This window comes from Lactuca virosa, chromosome 3, assembly GCF_052849685.1.
Source record: "Lactuca virosa cultivar CGN04683 chromosome 3, Lactuca_virosa_CGN04683_v6, whole genome shotgun sequence".
In the NCBI taxonomy this organism is placed as follows: Eukaryota; Viridiplantae; Streptophyta; class Magnoliopsida; order Asterales; family Asteraceae; genus Lactuca; species Lactuca virosa.
The window spans coordinates 170,271,115-170,293,799 of record NC_136428.1 but is presented as its reverse complement, the minus strand read 5'-3'; positions in this window follow the sequence as shown (position 1 = coordinate 170,293,799).

Sequence of the window (22,685 nt, the reverse complement as noted above, 5' to 3'; positions counted from 1 at the left end):
CAAAGAGGCACCGCAGCCTGTCAAGACAACTGACTCCGGTACCTCAGCAGAAGAAAAATCTTATGTTGTAATTTGTCACAAGTGCAACAAGGAAAACCACTTTGCTAAAGATTGCAAAGCAAATGTAGTGAAAGACAGAGCATTCTATCTTAGAATGGCTCAAGAAATGGAAGAAAAAGAGAAAGCAAGGGCATACGTAGCCCAAGTCAGGAGAGACCATCAAGTGTGATCATCCGGAGATGAGGATGAAGATATCAACAACATCAAGGGTAAAGGCAAAATCTGCATGATGGCAACTGCGGATGAGGATGGATCAACAAAGCTGGAAAAGAATTACTGATACATGGCAAAGGATGGAACTCTGAGCATCGTTGAGCAGGTAAAACTCATGATTCAAACTCTTAACTATAGCATGCATGATTTTCAATCATTCCTTGACAACCTTAGTGACACATGTGCTGACGTCCTTTCAGACTATAACAAAGACCTAGATGAGAAGAACATTGTGTCCCAAGAAATGTTCCATGTTAGAGGACGTCTAGAAGACAAAAGACTCAAAGTTTCCATGCTAGAAAAAGACTTAGGATTAGAGAAGGATGGAAGAATGTTATGTGAAACCCAATTAGGCATAGCATTAGATCAGAGAGATTTAGCTCAAAATGAAATTGTACGATTAAATCTTCTAATAGAAAAACTGTTCAATGAAAGTGAAGCTATTGAGAATCTTGTGAACAATGGAACCGTAGATAACACATATAATTGGGGTTGGTCCCTATGTCCCTCCGGACCGAGAGTTCCATTTCCTAGTCAATGACAAAGCCTTTCCCGAGAACATCAAAACTCATTTTGGTCGACTTCATAATCTGAGTAATAATTGTGTTATTGAGGAAATTCTTCCTGAATTTTCGGGTCACTCAGGTGATCAAACTCATCAGTTGTTGATGAAGAAATTCTTATGGAATCCGAAGCTCGTATGAACTTCCCATCACTGCCTTCGGACTGCAGTACTGCTCACTGCAATTCTGAACCGCAGTCTGACCAACTACCTCTCATCAAATGTCCCACAAAGAAATCAACTCAGACTTATGCTGCGGTAGTCCAATATTCCTTACCACAGACCACATTTAAGAGTCCAGTGACCATTCAGCCAATTCATCATGAGTTGCCTATAGAAAATTTCGAGTATGGTCAATGTTCCCAGAATCCTGAACTTTCTAGTTCAGACGAATCAAGTCCTCGTTTTCAAAAGCAATCTAGTGGATCTAAGAAACCGCAGTTGAATCTCAGTGACTGCGGTTCTCCAAAAACTCAGGCAAAAATGGCCTTCAAAGAGGAACTTCAATCTCATGGTAAAAAGCGGGAAATCTTTTCAAAAAACAAAAGACAAATCAATATTTCAAAACCCAAGAGTCCAGAAAAACTTGTTTTCTCAAATTACGTATCTAAAAACTCTGCAGTCAAGAAAACAAACAAAAAGGGATGTACAGTTCCTAAAACCTTTTCAAACTCCTCTGACACAATCCAAAATAATGTAAAGTCTTTTTGAAGCAATGGTTTTCAGATCTATTCCCCAGATGATCCAAAATGGAAGGGGATTTTACCAACTTCAACACTTTTAAAGTCACCTCAAACTTTTAAGAAATCACATCCTAGGAAATCTACACGTGCTCACACACTCTCCGATCGTACTTTTTCAAATTCCAAGAGCGCCGCTGTCAGATCTCACTTTTTTCGGACTCTTCACAAAACTATTCCCACACCCTTCGGATCGCTGACCAGGCAGAATGTCAGGGTAAATGACAAAAATATTTCATGTAAATGTCATTGTCAAAAGGGATCACCTCAAGTCAAATCTCGCACTTTTCAAAAACCTCGTAACTTTTCTAAATCTCACAACACTTCAAAAGTTCACAAACACCCAGGTCTAGGTCTCAAGATTGACATAAAACCTGTCCCTGCAGCCTCGGTTCATGCATCTTTGAAGGGCCCCCAGTCGCCTCGGGCTCCAAACTTGTTTGAGTGCCCAAACTAACCGTGTAATTTTCAGGCAATGTGCAAGGAGGATCAAGAAGAAGAGTGGTTAATAGATAGTGCCTGCTCCTTGCACATAACCGGAAGGTTAGAGTACCTTTGGGATTTCAGGCCTATTTGCAATGGTGGAAACGTCACATTCGGCAACAATGCGAATGGAATAATCTGAGGTTACGGTGAGCTTACTACAGGGAACTTCTCTATTCAAAAGGTAGCTTACGTAGAAGGTCTTAAACACAATCTCATCAGTGTAGGACAACTGTGTAAAGCAGGCCACATGGTTGAATTTGATAATGAATACTGCTACATAATGACAAGCGATAGAAGCACTTGTTTGATCAAATCCATGTCCAAAGGGACCATGTATCCTTTGAACGTTTCTCTGATCATTGGGAAACCACAGCTGTGCTTTCTGTCCAAAGCAGTATCCGAGGTCAGCTGGCTATGGTACCGCAAGCTAGCTCATCTTAACTTCAGGTATATCAACAATCTGGTCACCGGAGAACTCGTCCGAGGTCTTCCCATTCTCAAATTCAACAATGATACCCTCTGCTTAGCCTGTGAATGTGGCAAACAATCAAAAGCAAGCCATCCTATGGTGATTGATTCTTCAATTTCTGAACCACTGGAACTCTTACATATTGATCTCTGCGGTCTATCTACCGTAGCCAGTCTCCACCACAAAAAATACATATTGGCTATAGTTGATGACTTCACTCGTTTCACTTGGGTCTACTTCCTGAGACTCAAATCAGAAACTCCACAGGTGCTGATCAATTTTATCAAAGAAATTGAACTTCAAATCAAATTACCAGTGTGCCACATCCGAAGTGATAATGGAACCGAGTTCACTAATCATCTCCTGAACAGTTTCTTGGTTTCAAAAGGCATCATTCATAATTTCTCAGCTCCTTACACACCGTAGCAGAATGGCATAGTAGAGAGAAGAAACCGAACTCTGGTGGAAGCAGCCAAATCTATGCTTAACTTCGCCAACCTTCATCTCTACTTCTGGTCCGAAGCAGTGGCCACAGCATGCTTTGTTCAAAACCGAAGCATTGTCTGCAAGCGTCTCAACAAAACTCCGTATGAGGGCCTTAACAACCGCAAGCCAAATGTCAGATTCTTTCACATCTTTGGGTGTAGATGTTTTATGATCAACAACAAGGATCACCTTAATAAATTTGCACCGAAGTCAGATGAAGGCATTTTCCTTGGCTACTCAACAAACAAGGTAGCCTATAGGGTTCTCATCAGACGCACGAGACTAATAGTTGAAAGCTTCAATGTCAAATTCGATGACTATTACGTCCGCAACACTGCTCCTTCAAATGAAACAAAAGCAATCCTGGAAAGTGATATCCCAGCCTCCTCGGGTCCCCTAAACATAGTTGAAATAAACTATGATGATCTTTTCGACTCCGTAGAGACTGGTCAACTCTCCGAAGTTCTTGTCTCTCCGGAAGCTCAATAGCAGCATGCCGTAGTTTCTGGTCCTACTCTATCTGATGATGTGTCACTCAATACTTCCACCTTGCCGGTTGAGGGGGAAATCTCCACTTCGGATCAAGTGACAACTATCGAGGTTCCAGTACCTAAGGAAGCAGCTCCGGTCCCTATCCGCAAAATTACTCTCCCGTCAAATGTCTCCTCAGACTCAGACGACGAAGATATAGAGAACATTGACACTGAAATCGATCCAAGGATTATCACTATCTTAACAATCCAGGGGGAACCTTCTCAGGTTCAGGGGGAACTCACATCCGCAATCCAGGGGGAACCTCTCTCACTTGCTCAAGAAAATGCTAATCCCACTTTCCTAGTCCAAGACAATTCGGCGGGCTGCTCACAAGTCCAGGGGGAACTGCCTTCTTCTGCCGCAGAGTCCTCAGATATTGAATACATTCCCTCCACCGCAGCCGCTGACCATCTACAACCCCGTCTACATGTATGGACGAAGGACCACCCACCGGGTCAAATCATCGGCAACCCGTCCGCATGTATTCAAACTCGATCCTCAAGAGACTTATCTGACCATTGTTACTACGCAGCTTTTATGTCCTCGGTCGAACCTCGAACCATAAAAGAAGCATTAATGGAGCCCGACTGGATAGCTGAAATGCAAGAGGAACTGGAAGAGTTTAAAAGAAACAAAGTGTGGCAACTCGTTCCGAAGCCAAAAGGTCACATTGTTGTTGGTACCAGATGGGTGTACAAGAATAAATTAGATGAATATGGTGCGGTCGTCAGAAACAAAGCGAGACTAGTCGCTAAGGGGTATAGTCAACTTGAAGGTGTTGATTATGATGAAACATACGCCCCCGTAGCCAGGATGGAGGCCATACGCATCTTCTTAGCGTATGCTGCTCACAAGAATACCAATGTACATCAAATGGATGTAAAGAGTGCCTTCTTGGAATGGTGAATTGAAAGAGGAGGTTTATCTTCAGCAACCTCCGGGCTTAGAATGTCTTGATTTCCCAGATCACTGTTACAAGCTTGAGAAAGCAGTTTATGGTCTAAAGCAAGCACCAAGAGCGTGGTACGAGACTCTCTCAGAATTTCTTGTCTCATCCGATTAAAAAAGAGGAGTGATTGACCCCACTTTATTTAGAAAGGCAAACAGTAATCACCTTATGCTTGTACAAATATATGTGGATGATATCATCTTCGGATCAACTGATCAGGGGATGGTGGAAGAATTTGCAAAGCTCATGACCAACAAGTTTCAAATGAGCATGAACAGAGAGATTAATTTCTTTCTAGGACTTCAAGTAAAACAAGTTCCCCAAGGGATATTCATCCATCAAGAGAAATACACCTCTGAACTGCTGAAGAAATACTCAATGGACAACTGTTCTTCTGCCAAGGTTCCTATGGCCTTCGGATATAAGATTTCTGTTGATCCTTCCGGTGAATCAGTAGACCACAAAACTTATAGAGGAATAATCGGCTCGTTTGTGTACCTCACCGCAAGCCGACCAGATATTGTCTTCGCAACAGGTGTATACGCAAGATACCAAGCCGGTCCGAAAGTATCTCACATTACCGCAGTTAAGCAAATTCTCAGATACTCAAAGGGAAGCAAGGCTCTAGGGCTCTGGTATCCCGCAGGGAATGACTTCAGCCTACAAGCTTTCACAGATACGGATCATGCTGGATGTAGATTGGATAGAAAAAGCACTTCCGGTGGCTGTCAATTTCTCGGAGGAAGACTCGTCTACTGGTCATCAAGGAAACAAAATTGTGTCTCATTGTCTACCGCAAAAGTTGAATATGTGGCCATAGCCAGCTGTTCTTCACAAGTCTTGTGGATGAAAACGCAACTTATGGACTACGGATACAGGATGCTGCGGATACCGATTTATTGTGATTCAGAGAGTGCTATAGCGATTTCCCATAATCCTATTCATCACTCTAAGACGAAGCATATTGAACTACGGTATCATTTCATCAAAGACCACATTCTGAAAGGTAACATTGAACTAATTTTTGTTAATACTCATGAAGAGATTGCTGATGTATTCACAAAAGCACTTGACTCTACAAAACTCAACAGTTTCTTACAAATGTTAGGAATGATGAATCCAGACCCGCAATTCTTTTTGAATTAATAGGTACCGCAGACCATCTCTGGTCCCCGTTGCGGTCCTAACAATATATATATATATCATACATGGTTGCAGTATACTTTGTGTACTGCAGTATACCTGGTGTACCGCAACCATATATCATACCTATATTTCTAAGGTCCTTATTTTTTGTTATTTCTGATTTTGTTCAAGTGTTTCTCTCAGTTCCTTCTACCGCAGTCTTATAACCATCCACCGCAATGAAAAATCTCTCTGCATTGATGTATCAATCCACAATTACTGACCAATCCGCAGTCACATTGAATGAACCTTCAACTCCTTCATAAATTCCAAAGTACTTTGTGTGCTATTTAATAATCCTTCATTAAATTAAAAAAAAAACATTCTTAAAAACATTCTTTGTGTAGCACATCACCGTTTCAGTTCTTCTTTTTCAAATAACCCTTTTGTCAGACCTATTTTGGGTTTGATACCAAATAAAACAGTTTCCCAATAAAAGAAATCTTTTTCCTTAAACTGTCTAATCCCCCTTGTCCTAAGCTGTCAAATCCGTTCAAATTCCACCTTTATTCAACGAACTTAAGCCCCTCACCACTCGATCCTCAAACGTGTGATAATGGGCCTGACACTTCATTAAATGCTACATTTTGGAAATCAAAACATTAAAACTTTTCTTTTTTCAATCATATTTGTGGCTGATATTCACCTTTTTCTTAAAAATAAAAACTCAAGGGTTTTTATATTTAACCGCCACATATAGGGTAAAAACAATAAACTTTTGAGATCCGCCCCTATAAAAGCCTTTTTTCTCATCCAAGAAAGCTTTACGCTTTCTGAACCTTCTTAAACGATCTTCATCTTCTTCACCCTCTTGCACTCAAGTTTTCTGCAAGTTCTTCAAACTTTTTCTCAAAATGGTGAAGTCTGGCATTTCAAAGAAGCAATCCAAAGCTTCTGGTTCCGCTCAACCCGCTGGTTATGATTCCGCTACAAGGAACCAATCGCCATCAACTGCCTCAAGCAACTTTAGGGCAATATTTGAAGATCATTCAGCCTACAATGAATTCATTTGACTCATGATCAAGTTCATCTCTAATCACCCTCTGTTTTGACCATTTGATTCCTTCACTGATGTGGTTCCAATTTCAACTCTCTTCAAGTGTGCATTCTCGGCGTACCATCCCCTCAACAACCTGCAAGAAGTTCATCTGAACTTAATGGATGATTCCCTGGTCATCTTGACCAAAGACAAATTTTTGAATGCAATCAATCTACTGGTTCAGCCGACCACAAAGTTCATCTCTCCAAGCGTGACAGACATCATCTATTCTCTCTACCAAATGGGATACCAGAAGAAGCTCAAGGGGATAGGACAGTTCAAGAAAAATCAACTCCCTGCGGTCTGGCAGTTCGTCTGTCACTTCGTGATCCGCAGTCTGTCAGGAAGAACCGGAGGCACTGATAACATGGGCCTCAAGCTATTGGAGCTAGTCTGGAGCATTTTCACAGGCCACGACGTCAACTACAGCCATATCTTATGGGATGACTTCCTTCAGTACATCCCTAAGGAGAATTCGAGGGAAAATCCTACAGATCTCACTTTTGCAAGGTTTTGGTCCTTATGCATCTTAGACCTCCACCGCGATGCAAAGATCAGTATGGGCAGCGACATCAACTTCTTTTTAACTCGTGATCTCAAAAGGTACCCTCCCTCTAAAGATCAATCTGTCTTAGGACCTTTAAGACGCTTACCCATACATATCTTGACTACTGTTGGACTTGAGACTAAAGAAGTCACTGATCACATTAAGGCTACGGAAGGTATTGACCCATCCCTTTCTACCCCGCCTCTACCCAGTCAGAATATACTAGCCTCTACAGCACCCCGTGATCCGGAACATACCGCAACTCCATCGTCCACTACTCTGTCTAATCTCCCTTTAGCCCAACGACTTAAAAAGCTTTCTTAAAAAAAAACCTCCCGTGGGAAGTCCAAGAAAGGTAATACATCTAAAGAAGTCGATGTTGGATTAATGTCTAAGTCCATAACTATATTTGGTATGTACTTGACCCGACCCGGCATGGTCCATTTGGGTTGCACTTCACCGGCATAATTTATATGGATAGTCTTTTGAGAATAGTATATTTATGATTTATATTAATATATTATAAGTTATAATATATTAATATGGAATCATATTATTTAATTAGTATTGATCAAGAATTAATTTAGAATTAATTAAGTGATCAAAAAAAGAACTAATTAAATATGGACTCTTATATATATGGAATGGGCCAAGTTCATTTAGGTTGGGCTAAGCTTTCATGGATGGTCCATGGAGCTTTTAACCCATGGATCCTATGTAAATGAAAGGTCATGGGTATTAGGGTTTACATGGATGTAACCCTAATCCTCCATAATATATAAAGGGGTCCTTGGCTCACAAAATTGGAAAAAGTGTGTGAAAATAAGAGTGGGTCGATTTTAGTGTGCATACATATTCTCTCAAGTTCTTCCAAGGTGTTTTGGTGATTTGTGATTCCATTTGAGGCTTCCACACTATTGGGGCTAAGCTCTTAAATCTTGAAGACATCAAGCTACATCAAAAGGTATGTCATCTAACTAGAACTTTGTAGTATAGGTGCTTCATAATATGCTAGTTAGGATGAAACCTTAGAATAGTTAATATTTGCATGTATAATAGAGAAAACATAGATCCAAGGTTTATAGGGTTGCATGTACACCATAGGAGTGTTAGAATGCTCAAAACCCAACAGTGGTATCAGAGCCAGGTTGTTTTCTGTTACATTGATGCAAATGTTTTATTTTCAAGTTGGAAAAAAAAGGAAAAAAAAACATGACGTTTCTCAAATTTTAAGATAATTACTTGTTTTGTGAAAAACGAATTATTTCTAAAATTTGAATCATTTGTTATATGAGTTAAATTAGGTCAAATTTAGTAAAAGATAAAATGATATGATTATTTTATAAGTTTTAAAAGTTTGATCTAAATGTTTTAAGGAGTTACATATTTTGTCATAAAATTTTGGAGCTCAAAAGTTTTTTTTTAAAGTTGTGATCTTAAGGGTTTTTGAAACTTCCATAAGTTATGGATATGAAATTTTTTTAAAATTTTTTTTTTTTGATTCAAAGTTTTTATGGAGTTACAAAATTTGGTGTTAATGTTTTAAAGAATTCCATAACTTGTTCTTAAGTTATGGAACATGGAAAGTTTCATCATAAAACACCATTAATTCCATAAGTTATGGAATCCAAAGGTTTTCAAGAATTACAAAACTTGCCCTCAAGTTTTGGAATTTGAGAAAAGTTTTTTATGAAAAAAAGAATTGAATTCTAAAACTCTTGGGTTCATAACTTAAACAATTAATTAAATGGTTTTAATTTTGAGTTTAATAATTGGAATTATGATGTTTTGTTGAATAGTTCAAATTAACTCTTATGGACTTTATTAATAGTTAATTAAAGCGTTTAATTAAAAGAGTATTATTAATCCATAAATATATGGTTTGAGTTTAATTAAATTAAAAGTCTAGTTTAATTAATAGATTAAACCACCAAATATTTTAAATGTCTAAAATACACCCTTATACTATTATAATATTAAAAGTTTAATATATTATATGTATAAGAGCAAGTCGTCTTACCATTAATAAGCCTCATTCACGAAGCCGGTCTATAAGGGGGGTATAAGGTTACTGCCTATAAAATGGCAGTTTAATGGATGTCCACTCTCACTCACCGCTTCCTTGACCGGTGCAGGGTCGTTAGCCGAACAGGTAGGACAAGGACTATAATTCTCCCTTCATTATAAGTATAATGATAAATACTAAGTAACTAAACACTTATAAATTCCCAATCTTAGTTACTTAGGAAAATGTGAATAAGGTGCTAATCCATGAAATTACACTTTGCACTTTGTTTAAGCTGTTAGTGGAGCATGTGTGGTTAACCGGCACACTAACCTGGACTTAACAAGGTAGGCAAAGGGTAACTTAATGTTTATCATAGTATCGTTGGAGCGTGTGTGGTTAACCGGCACATCGATTGAGGGGTAAATATTAAGGGTACCAAGTATATTTGCATGGTTACTTCACACCTTGTTTTGTGATCCTCGGCATCCCAGTCACAAAACCTGAAGGGCACACTCGAGATTGAAACATGCCATTGAAAAGTTCAATGAATCTCAAAAGAATCTACGAGTTTCAAAACCAATTAAAACCTAATAATACATTTCGTTTATCTTGGTGGAAATTGGTGAATCGTCATTCGCCTACCTTCAAATATTTTATAGCTTGGATTACGGCATCCCTCTTCCAAGTTATAAAATAGTTTGTTGGGTCCTAGCTTTAATATATCATATTGGGTGTTATATTAAGGACTTAAATCAAATTTACGTGAATTTCTCCCATTGTTGATGTCTGGTTTAGACAACAATGATCTTCCCAAACCAAGCTTTCCTAATGAATATGACTTCCCGAGTTTGGCTCATGGAAGTCATACTTCTCTTCCTCCACCTCCTCCAATTATTCTCCCTAACCCACAAGTTCAAGGTCACTCAAGCCCTAATGGCAAGCAAGGTCTATGTGTGATCACATCTTAGAGATGAAGTCACATATTGACAAGCCGGGAGAGTTGGGTGTCAAAGTCTTGAGAAAGTTGGATGTTCAATCACTTTCTAAGTCACATAGTGAGTTCCTTTGGGACTACTATGAAACAGACTATGACATGAACCTTAATGATCATATCTATTTGCTTGGTGCTGCCGAATCAGCAATGATTTGGAACGATAGTAAAGCAAATTTGATTAGAAGATCAACTTCCCAAAAACTTTATGGACAGTGACAATGGTGACACTGGAAATCCAGAAAAAGCATTCTCTTCCCAATGGAAAGGGATTGGCCATAGTCAACCCGATTGACCAAATGGTAAAGAGAAAGGCTAAGTCTGAGATAGTCCCATTACCAAAGGGTCCATATGTTTATTTTGCCAAAGGAAGGGGCGTTGATTGCAAAGCTGCCAAATTTACCTAAGGATGTTAAAGTCAATAAGTTTGACTCTACATCAGGTAGAGCCCATTATCTAACTCTGTTAAGTTCTATTCTGAGATCCTCATTACATGATGCGACTGGGTCACATGTTGATGTTTTAAGAATCAAAGAATAGAGAGAAATCTTAAAGGAAGTATATGCTGATTCTGATCGCGAAGGTGGATTTCGATCGTATCAGAATTTTGAGCAGTTGCTTAAGAAGTTATGATATATTGCTAAGGAATAGATAACAACAATTTTCCATGTGGATTGTAAGGATAAGTTTTTCCGCAAAGTTTTAAAATAAAAGAAAATTGTTTAATTTTATTTGTTTGAAGTATCCTTACAATGGCATTTGTGGAAAATTGTTGCTTATATGATTCCACTGACAGCAATATTGGAAAATGGATTTGATTCTTTCATTTGTGGTAGTGTCTAAATTTACCAAATCAGGAAAGTTCCTCATCACCCAAGTTTCAATTGGACCGAAACTTGGAATCATGCAAGTTGAATAGTATGATGAATGAGAACTTTCAAGCATTGGAAAATCAAGACTAATTACTTGTTCATATGGATGTGTGAGTCAAGTGAAGGACTATAGGGATCGAGTACACATTCTTGTGCACTGGTCATGTCCACCACAAAGCTCGTTAAGACTATTTGATTTACTAAAGTTTAGTAAATATGGTTATACTTACAAGTTTAAGTATAATTCTGAAACATTGGAAAAGTCTCAATGTATGGCAGAACGAATGGGAAGAATCAAATTAGGCAGAAAGATAAAAGTTTCTCAAATCTGAAAAGATGGGAGAGTACTTTAGTATCATGTTTGTGATCATCTTAATGATTTAGAAATCATATCACAATTAGTCCTCTAAAGGTCATCTTAGTGCATTCTTATGACTAAGAAGAGGAGTCATGAATTGTTGAAATGGTTAGATCAGGAAGATGAGTCATACTTCGTTCCAAAACAATTCTTAGAGTCATACTCCAAGATTGTAACTTGAGTGACATATCTTAAAGAAAGGTTTAAAACACTTGTCAAATGTAAGAGTAAAAGTGTCCTACTCTTGTACATTTGAAATTGGTAAGTTGTGATGTTTTGGATAAAACAAAGACCAACTAAGGCCAATTGTGTGAAGTGTTTGTCTTGATAAAGAATCTGCACTATCTCTTGAATATTTGGCAAGATAGTCTTATATGTCAAGAGGATCGTGGGAGTCTTAAAGATCCTAAAAAGAATTTCAAGAACTAATCAAGAATAAAACCTGAGGTTCTTCACTAGCACACGACTTGAGGTTTATAACCTATCGTGTTGACATATTCTGTGCCCATTCCAGTTAAAGTTGGCTTTGCATAGGAGTTCTGAAAGTTCTCAATTGGTTGCATAACAACTTGGAAGCAATGGCAGGCCCTGTACTGCCAGGTGGCAAGAAGTTAAGATTGCATAAGTTCAGTCCATATGAGTTTGGATTTGTCATTATCCTTGTCTTTTGACTATGGTTTTGACGATTCACATGGATAAGAACACATACACCATAAAATCTAAGGGTCATAAGGTTTCTCTCCGATTCATGAAAATGATGGTGAGGAAACACTTCCACCAAGTAGATTTGAAGCAGATGGCAAAAGGTCTAAACAATTGAGACTATGATTACGGCATCCCTTTTCATAGTTCTGAAATTGTTTAGACACACATGCATGCTATATAAGGAAAGGTGTATGATTTTGATAAAGTTTTATCAAAGCATCGCGTATCAGAAATCTGAACTTTGGTAAGAAAGTCAATAAAGTATTGATTTCTACAAGTCCAGCTGATTTCTGAGTACATGTCAAAGCTAGTGGGAGCATAAGTGTTATGCTAATAATCATCATGTTAGTGGGAGCATGATAATTATTGTTAGTGTTGCAAGTTAGCAATGTTAATTATAGAAAACAAAAGTTTCAATTCGTGAGGGATTGAAAAAGTTGTTTTGCTATAATTAAGGGAGAGAATATACTTCATTTCAGTTCTAAAGGTTTAGATTGAGACCTTAATCATCTTTAGTCAAGAATATATATATGAATTTCATGTTGGATTGGTTCAACTTAAGGAAATTCTATATATTGCGTTCTCAAAATTCGATTATGATTACGGCATCCCTCTTCATAGTCAAATTTTGAAAACATGGCAAATAAAAATATTCTAGCAAAAGACTAGTCTAGAATCATGTCTTTATGTGAGACATCATGAATCGTGTACCATTTGCTTTGGGTACAGGATCGATTGCATGTGCTATAATATTTGTCATTTCTAAAATTTTCCAAATGCCCAGAGGCATTAAGAAGGGAAAAGGTCTAGAATTGGATATGACTAAAATGATTAAGCAATGGTCGAGGACAATCTGAGGTTTACCAAAGATTGGTTGCTCAGGGACAGTTGAAAGTATAGTGCTAATTTTGGAAGGACCATATTGACATATTCTAAAAAGAGGCATCTCTTATTCAGAAGTGATAGTCAAAATGAGAATATGGAGTTGTCTCCATAGGTGGAAGTTATCTGTGTAAGATTAGAAAACTTAATGCAAGAAGCATGTCCAAAGCAATGTACTTTGAATATGAGACTTAGTTTCCATGGAGTTGATCTCCATTGGAATACCTTATAATGACTGTTGACAAGTCTTTGTGACTTTGTACATATTCATTACAGGAGGGTCAGTGCATATAAGTTTAAAATCTAAACAGATTTCGATAAATGATAGGAATTTGAAATTCTCACATTTTTCGATAAGGATTTGGGAGTGTGAAATTAGAATCATGGAAATTATGTTCAATTGGTTTATTTCACAAAGTAAGGATCATAGACAAACATACAGTGCATACTTGGTGTATGGCAAAACTATTGTTTAAGAAAAACATAGTGTACATGCTTGGAGCATGGGACAACTAGTGTTTTTAATTCAAGTATAAAGTTGATAAAACTGAAACAATGAATAATGAGTAATCAGTATGGTGATAAATAAAAGTGTTTATTTATATTCGTATGGTTTGATACCATATTTGATTCATTTATTCTTGTGTTTCACTTTGCATGTTTTGACTTCCAGAATAACTAAGTCGCTCTTCCTGAATGATTAAGTTATTCAAACCATCCACAGTCGGTCATATGTTGGAAGTAGATATGAATCAAGACTGTCATGGGTTGGTTTGTAGAGGTCCAAGTTGGTGGACAAAGTGGTGCTACAACACTCATGAGTGCTCATAAGTTCTGAGTATTGGATTCAACCCGCGCTCATTTGAATCACTTCATGGATTTTATCACGAGTGATCATGAGACGATAATATCTTATATTCTTCAAACCTAGAGATATGAGTTGTTACTATGAGTTGGTTATACATTGATTGCACGAAAACGCATTTGGTAACTCGATGTTATAAAACGTGCCTTTGTGTATGATTCAACAAGTAGTAGAACAAGCCATATGAGTCGAAGTTTATCCATTCCTTTTACCTTCGGGATAAAAGCGATATATGTGGGCCCCTCGATGATTTAGCGATGACACATGTGAGTGCTTGGCCAAGCCAGGACTGATTTAATTTGTTCAATCAGTCAGTCATCATAAATCGAAAATCGGGAAACAACAAATGGACAGAGAGAATGATTATAATCCATGTCTCAGTCCATATGATATCTAGAATGGAGGAATATATGATCCCTTATCTAATGGACAAGTCATTGACAAGGTCAGAGTTCGACAGCGGCTTTAAGAGCTACGATTGCCAGTTAGGTTTTGAAGTCATACTCAATAATAGTTTTAGACTTATCCAAGTGGGAGACTGTTGGATTAATGTCTAAGTCCATAACTATATTTGGTATGTACTTGACCCGACCCGACATGGTCCATTTGGGTTGCACTTCACCGGCACAATTTATATGGATAGTCTTTTGAGAATAGTATATTTATGATTTATATTAATATATTATAAGTTATAATATATTAATATGGAATCATATTATTTAATTAGTATTGATCAAGAATTAATTTAGAATTAATTAAGTGATCAAAAAGAACTAATTAAATATGGACTCTTATATATATGGAATGGGCCAAGTTCATTTAGGTTGGGCTAAGCTTTCATGGATGGTCCATGGAGCTTTTAACCCATGGATCCTATGTAAATGAAAGGTCATGGGTATTAGGGTTTACATGGATGTAACCCTAATCCTCCATAATATATAAAGGGATCATTGGCTCACAAAATTGGAAAAAGTGTGTGAAAATAAGAGTGGGCCGATTTTAGTGTGCATACATATTCTCTCAAGTTCTTCCAAGGTGTTTTGGTGATTTGTGATTCCATTTGAGGCTTCCACACTATTGGGGCTAAGCTCTTAAAGCTTGAAGACATCAAGCTACATCAAAAGGTATGTCATCTAACAAGAACTTTGTAGTATAGGTGCTTCATAATATGCTAGTTAGGATGAAACCTTGGAATAGTTAATATTTGCATGTATAATAGAGAAAACATAGATCCAAGGTTTATAGGGTTGCATGTACACCATAGGAGTGTTAGAATGCTCAAAACCCAACAGTCGAACCATCCAAAAAACTAAAACTCCGGCATGTTGTCTCTTCGGATGAAGACTTCGATCCAATTCAGACCCCTACAGTCAATGTTGAAGATGAGTCTGATGATGACTATGTCCCAATTCTCATTCTCAAGAAACGCAAAACCAAACCAAGTTCTAGCCAAATGCGTGACCGGACTGATACCGAAGTCTCTCAAAAGACTTTGGTAGTCCTTGGGGTCCACGCAGACCCATTAGCATCAAGCCTCCCCAGCCACTCAGACACAGTAAGTGTGTCTGCTTCATCAAAACGTGGAGACTCCCCCCAGCTAAATCCCAAGAGCATTTAATTGGTTCTTCTCGCCCTAAGGTCTCCAGGGCTTCACGACTTCATTTCTTTTAGGAACCGGAGTTGCGCTCCATACTTGATTTTCTAATCCAAACACTTGATACACCTTCCCAACCGCAGGATAATTCTTCAGTCCTTGCCAGAACTGAGCCGAGGCCAAACTTGACTCCGGGTCAAGGAGACCGAGGAAGCTCAGGAAATCCTACTCTGCTTACCTTACATACAGGTGGTTTAGGCACGGTGAGCACAAATGTGCAAGGATCCGTGAACCCGAGGGACTCCTCGGTGCGTAATCAAGGTTTTGACGGCTATGACTCTGATGATACCTTCATTCGGGATCGTCCCACTACCGAGTCTGGTATCAAGAAGTATGAAGCTTTTCGCAGGGCATTTCAAGCTCGAAAAGATCGGCAAAAACAGAAGCTTCAGCAAAAGGAGAAAGAAATTCAAACAGTGGCTAAGTACTGGGCAAATGCAATCAACAACGCCAACACCGTAGCCAATATTCTCAAGGTTCAAGAATTGATGACCGCAATGGTTGAGACCATCCGCAAAGCTCAGTCTATTCCTGATGGTGCAGGTCATCCCAGCCTCCTCCAACTCAAGTTGTTCAAGACTCCCAACATGCTGGAACAGCAATCGAAGTCAGAGTTGAACCTACTTTTGGATTTGATGACATTGACATGAATGAAATCAATCAACCGGAGCCATCAAATGATATGATGATGATCTTCGATGAGGAAGAAGAATCAAGCGGATCCCAGCACTCTACATCAAAACCCAATGAAAAGAAGAAGAAGAAAATGGTTGTTTCAAGAAAAGAATTTTTAAGCCTACAGAACAAAATAGATCAGATTTTAGCTGCAGTGAAATCCAGCCAACCGCAACCGGAAGATGTGCCTGGACCGCAATCCCTGATTGAAAGAATAGAACGTTTGGAAGCAAGAGAAAGACTTGCTGCTGAGAGAATCTCTCTCAAGGTTGAAATGGGTATCCGAGCCCTGGATACAAGCTGGAAGGCGGATGATCAACAATTCATAACCACAGCGGAGCGACTCATCACTGAAGTGACCGCAATCAAAGCTGAACTTCAAACAGCCATTGCGAGTCAAGATGCTCATTCAAAGAAGCTTGTTGAGGAAACTCACAATGCTTATGAGTCCGCTATCTCAGTCTTACAAACAACCATTAACAACCTCAGACGTTCCTTATCCTCAAACTTCCATGGCCAGGAGATTCTCAGATTTACCAAGGAGATCCACAAACTGCTATTCAACACCACAACCCCCACCAATCAGCAACTTAGTGAGGCTATCAAATCTCAGTTTAATGAAGTTTGTGCCAAGATTGACGGTCTTAAACAATGGCTTGAGGAGGAACCCGGTGTTCCTTCCTCAATAGAGGAAGTGAAGACCGTGGCTCGGACCGCATCTCACATCAACATTCACATCCGCATCAACATTTACAATCTCCCATCCGAATCGGTCCCAGTCATCAGCAAACAATCATCCCTAAACTCATCATTCAACAAAAGGTTCCTATACCGCAATCTTCCCCTCAACCATCTCCCAAAAAGAAGACTCCTGTGCCTTCTCCTCAACAAAGTCAAATTGATTCCACTCATCAGTCTCCTCCAAAACATCAAGAAGTTCAACAAGTTCAAGTTGTTCAACATCATTCTTCCCCACATCCGGAGACTCCCCCTCATTTCAGAAATTTAGCCCCAACAATGTCATCTGAAAACTCCTACGACTCTCCCAAAACCAAACAAAGGAAAGCTGACTGGAGAGCAGCTAAGTTAGCAGAACTGATATGGAGAGATCACGGATTCGACATCACTATGGATGAATCCCTCATTAATTCTTGGGTTAATCCCATCCGAAGATTACTTGATGATGACTATAAGCCCTATCTCTCCTATGTGGAACCTCCATCTGACGGTTATTGGGACATTCCCATTTCTCCCAACGCAAAATTCTTCACCGTCTTTGAATCGTTTGACCGCAACCTCTCGGATGATCAGAGGTTGCCACTGGAGTTTGAAAGACTTAACAGATTCCATGCCAAGCATGGATCTCCAATTGAGAAAATTTGGTCGAACGAAAAACCCACCGCAGTCAAGAACTACAAGCCCATAAAGTTTATGAAAGCAGAATTCATCCAGTATACTCTCACTAGAAGAGATTCAGACTATGTCCGAACCCAAGCTGATTTTCCTTGCATGAACCCAGAGGAAATCTTTCTGATTGCTAAGGTATTTCAGAACAAGTGTGAGAAGCATCCAAAGATGAAGATTGCGTATGAAAGGGCATGTACATTTCTAAAAGAGACTGTCTGTGATTTTGCAAAGATTGACGCGGACATCCACCCAGCACTTGCTCAAAAGTTCAACCTTCCTCCTCTCGAACTAGCTCCGGTGCTGACTGAAGGTTTTCAAGAGCGATCCCTTCGAGCAACTAACTTCCATGATCTTGGAGTCATTTTCAAGCGCAAGAATGATGAAACCAAGTACTCCGTTCCAATGACTGCCATGAACCGCTTGACCCGGAGGCAACTTGAAGTCACTCAAACTGCAGTTAACAAGTCAAAACACACAACTGCTGAAGTAAAGTTTGAAATCTCCAGGAGAATTGTTTGGCTCAGTGAAGTCAGGAAGTTCTGGTGGATTCTCATCAAATTCCTTAAACTCGACAAATGAAAGGAAAGTTGAAGAGGTCACTTAGGGGAAAATTGTTGAAACATAAAAGTGACCCTCTTAAACTTGAAGAGATCCGAAGCCATCACAAAACCCGCAGTCAAGATCCCCACCGCAATCTAGAACCGCATCCGAAGTCGACGTCATCAATCTTAGTTTTTAGTTTTCTTTGTTATCTTATGTCTTTACAGTTCTTTATCCAGTGTGCCTTGCATGGCAACCTTAGACAGATTTAACTTTGTAATCTTCGAGACGCTATAAATAGAGCTCTCTCTTTCTGAATGAATATATCTATCAATTATCTCTATCTTGAATATCGTATTCTGCTTATCCTCTCTTACTTTCTCATCTTAAAAGATCTTCAGAACTTAAACTGAAATATTAAGATTGTTATCTCTCTTCGGAGCAAGTCAGCTTTGACTTAATCACTAAGTCTGATCTCACTTACTAACTTGGGTTGATTGCAATCCTCGTTAAGAATCAGCTTAAGTGTCTTCTTGATATAATACTTGTTGTCATTTATATTTCCTTATATTTCCGCACCTAGTTATCTAACTATCTAACTCTAACTTGTTATTATTGTTGAGCTTTATGATCCACTAAGTTAAACTTCATTCCGCATTATTACTTGTTCTAACGTTTGTTCAAGTGTGTTACTCAAGTTTTTCTCTCAACACGAACATTCTCAGGCTATAAGATCTTAGTCATGTATAACTATGATGAATACACTAAGCAACTACAATATTGATGTCAATTTCATACAAGGAAAACGCTAGGCTATCAGGCATCATATAATCAGGTGATTCTACCATGCAATTCATGAAGATCCCTAGCCTATCACTAGCATGATGTTCTAACGTATCACAATATCAAATAACATTACAGTATTTTGGGGTCTATTTAATGGCTCCGTCTGATCGTACACTCTGCATCCTCCTTTATTATTTTAAAAACCATTTTAAATCATTTTGAAAATCTTTTCGTTAGTTTGAGACTGGATTCACACGAGTGTTCCTCCAATTCACTCAAACCAAGGCTCTGATACCAACGTGTAACATCCACAAAATTCATAAAAATTTAAAACTTTTTCAAGCATCCAAAAACCATTACTTATTAAAAAATGTTTTCAAAATAGTTTCATATCAGAGTATCCCAGAAATCAAAATCATAACATGTGAGGATGTGCACGATCAAGCATTCGCCTTCCCGCGATCATCCGAAGTACCTGAAACAAAATCAACAACTCTAAGCACGAAGCTTAGTGAGTTCCCCCAAAATACCCGCACAACAAATAACACACATATAATAACAGCATACTATGGGCCCAATCAACCATCGGGTTGAAATTCCCCAGACCCTCAACCATCGGGTTGGAATGCCAACATACTATGGGTCCAATCATCCTCGGGATGGTATACCCACGGCCCACAACCATCGGGTTGGAATGCCCACATGTTATGAGTCCAATCATCCTTGGGATGGAATACTCTCGGCCCAAAACCATCGGGTTGGAACGCCCCGGTGTGTTGGCTCTCGCACAAAGCAGAAAAGCGTCAACCACCAATCAATCATGTGCACATATATCAGATAATCACATAACAGTCTACAGACAGTCAAACCGATCTACAGATCGCTAAGCATAGCAACATCCTATCTAATAGGATACCGATCTAACCGATCATAACCACATATAAACATCCTATCTACCAGGATACCGATCTAACAGATCTCACTAATAATAAAGCAGGATAACAATCCAAAGGGCCGGCCTTGGCGCCTTCGACCCTTGAGTATAGTGGGGAAAACTCACCTCACAAGTAGTGTTGTAGTGACAATATCCAACTCCCAATCATAGCTCTGAACTCAACCGCCTGTAACCACCATATGACTAATTCCATCAAAATCCCAAATTACCAAAATACCCTCAGAAGTCAAACTTGGTCAACCCTTGGTCAAAGTTAAAGTCAACGGTCAACGTCAACAGTCCATGTTGACCCAACTCGTCGAGTGCAGCTTACGGACTCGTCGAGTTCATTCAGAACTCAGAAACCGTGAAAAATCGAGTCAACTCGCCGAGTTACCAAACAATTCATCGAATCCAAGTTGTGTTCAGAAGATCGGGAAAACCTTAACCAACTCGTCGAGTTAACTCACCCACTCGCCGAGTTCACTCAGAATCCAGAAAGCGGGAAAGCCCTTATCTGACTCGTCGAGTTGGCTAAGCAACTCGTCAAGTTTCTTCAGCCGTTTTATCATTCAGACACTTTTAAGCGAACCCAAGGCTCCAAACTGTAGATCTCGCCCCTAGGGTGTAGTTACCACGTAAAGTTGCCAACTTTACGTGCATGCAAGGCCTCAAGAGGCTAAAACACCCAAAACTAAGCTTAGGAAGAGGTTTAGGGCATGGAGAAGGGCCGAGACCAGATAAAGTCGACAACTTGATGTCCATAAGGCCTAGAGGAGTCCAGATCTGAGACCATGTCCTAATGAAAAGCTCAAACCCAAGAATGACTCCATTTTGCTCCAAAAATGACCATATACTTTCATAAGAGGAGATCTAATAAATGGAAAGCCAAGGTAAATACTTTTTACCTCCAAAATGGTTGCTAACACAGAGTAGATGTCGGATCTACTGCTTCTCCCTTTGCTCCAACCTCTTCAAGCTCCAATTTCCTTCACAACCACACCAAAATCACACTCCAAGGCTCTCACACACACTCAAGAAGGTATAAGGCTCGAACTAGGGTTTCTATGGGCTGTAAAGTGATAAGGGAGGCTGGTGAGGGGACTTAAGGTCCTTTAAATAGGGTGTAAACCCTAAAAATTAGGGTTTTCATGCACATCCTCAACTCGTCGAGTTGGAATCCTCCAACTCATCGAGTAGGTTCCATAAACCACGCGGCCTGATCAGTTTCTACACGACAAGTTGGGGCCTCCAACTCGTCGAGTAGGCCTTAAATGATGTATAAAAATTCTTGAAATTCATACCTAAAAATTAGGATGTTACACAATAAACAACAAAACCCTCAACACTCTCAGGAAGGGTCACCACTGGGGCTTCACATAAGTTTTGTCTCAGCGTCTCGAATGCAGCCTATTGTTCAGGCCCCCAATGAAAATTCACGGCCTTCATTGTCAAACTAGTGAGGGGTACAACAACCTTGGAGAAATCCTGAAATAAATCTCCGGTAATACCCTGCTAATCCCAGAAAACTCCTGATCTCCGAGGGAGACTTCAGAACCTCCTACTGCATAACAGCCTCAATCTTGGCCATGTCGACCAAAATCACATTTTGGTTAACGAGGTGTCCTAAAAAATGGACCCCCGTAACCAAAACTCACACTTCGAGAACTTATCATACAGTCGTTCCCACCTCAAAACTCCCATAAGCTCTCGAAGGCGCTCCTCATGTTTCTCCCTGGTCTTGTAATAGACCAGGATATCATCAATAAAACAATGACTGATCAATCGAGCATTGTCCTGCACACTTGATTCATCAAATCAATAAATGTCATCGGTGTATTGGTGAGCCCAAACGGCATCACCATGAACTCGTAATGACCATAGCAAGTCCGAAACGCGGTCTTCTCCACGTCCTCCTCTTTAACCCTCATCTGATGATACCCTGACCTCAAATCAATCTTGAAGAACCAAGATTCACCCTACATCTGATCGAAGAGATCATCAATCTGCGGAAGTGGGTAACGGTTCTTCACCGTCATCTTGTTAAACTCCCGATAATCAATACACATGCGATGAGACCCATCATTCTTCTTCACAAACAAGATCGGTGCTCCCCAAGGCGAACTGCTCGGTCTGATAAACTATTTGCCCAACAGCTCTTGAAGCTAAAAGGAAAACTCCTGCATCTTTGGTGCTGCCAATCGGTACGATGCCTTAGCAATCAAGGCCACACCGGGGACCAAGTCAATCTTGAACTCAGCGTTCCTCTCAGGAGGCACACTGGGTAATTCCTCCGAAAACACATCTGGGAACTCCCTTACTACAATCACATCTCAAACTGAGACCTCGTTCCTGACCCGAGTATCGCCACATACACTAGATAACCCAAACACCCGTGTTGAAGATATTTTCGTGCCGTGGCTGCAGAACAAAAGGCAGATCCAACCGTGGTACCCTCTCCATAAATAATTTCTTCTCCCCCACTTGGGGTTCGAACTACTATCTGCTGATCCTTGCAATCAATCATCACACCAAACCTGCTTAACCAGTCCAACCCTACTATCACACATACATCCCCCATGGGGATAGGGATTAGATCAATCAGGAAAGACACCCCGAAAATCTCCATAACACAACCCTGATAAATGCAACCCCGCGTTCATTGGTGATAGAAACCAACAGACACTCCAACTCTCCAAGAGTCATATAAAAACTCCTACTGAAAGATTGAGACACAA